This window comes from Nannospalax galili, unplaced genomic scaffold (genome assembly GCF_000622305.1).
Source record: "Nannospalax galili isolate Female #2095 unplaced genomic scaffold, S.galili_v1.0 C48271735, whole genome shotgun sequence".
Classification (NCBI taxonomy): Eukaryota; Metazoa; Chordata; class Mammalia; order Rodentia; family Spalacidae; genus Nannospalax; species Nannospalax galili.
Genome location: NW_008464721.1, coordinates 1 through 840, shown reverse-complemented (window position 1 = coordinate 840; position 840 = coordinate 1). Strand labels below are relative to the sequence as shown.

General features: G+C 40.4%; 1 pseudogene; it reads left to right on the top strand.

The window, feature by feature from the left end:
- The first annotated feature begins 48 nt into the window (after window positions 1-48).
- Window positions 49-158, top strand: LOC103728275 (annotated as a pseudogene).
- The last annotated feature ends 682 nt before the right edge of the window (window positions 159-840 follow it).

Genomic DNA, 840 nt, shown 5'->3' with positions numbered 1-840 from the left:
CCTCGAGCTTGTTCACTGGTAGCATTGAAGCCAAGTGGAGCTGGTCAGATGATCACAGACATACAGCTCAGCATGCCAACATGCTAGGCGTGTCACTTTTCTTGCTTGTGGTTCTCTAGCAGTATGTGGCAGTCAACAATTCTAAGAAGCAGGAATGAAAGTGGTGCTTTCTCTACCCCAGGATTCTAGGACATAGTCTGAGGCAAGATGGAGGGTGTGAAGGGCCTTCACACTTCACTTCATCTCTCAACCCATCACAGCATACAAAGCAACTACATCTGGATTTTTCCAAACAAATTTTATTTCTTCAAAGTTTTCCTTAACCCTATGGAACAAGACGCTGCCATTTAATAGGGCCCAGTTATAGGGGCTGCTTTCTTTTCTACTTGCCCCCCCATATAGATATATTTTTTGTGGTCAAAAAAATAAGAAACCAGTTTTATGCTTAACCACTTAAGCATAATACTAGCTGCCTTCCACTGCACAATTAGTTTAAAACATGTACTAGGTTTAACACTCCAAAAATAGAAGTAACTTTTATTCTTTTTCTTTTTTATTATATTCTTTATTTTCATTGAACTTTTGTGCTTTTCATATAATAAAACTTAATCGTATTTATGTCCCCTCCCCTATCTGTACCCCTATGTGCCCCCTGACAAATTTCATGCATTCTGTTCAGGACTCAGGGACCATTGCAAAAGAGGTAGCAGAAAGACTGTAAGAGCCCAGGATGGTGGATGACCATGAGAAAGCAGAGTTATTTTTGTTCTTTTGAGACAGTGTCTCATGTAGACCAGGCTGGCATTAAATTCACTATATAGCTATTGTGTGTGGGGGGGG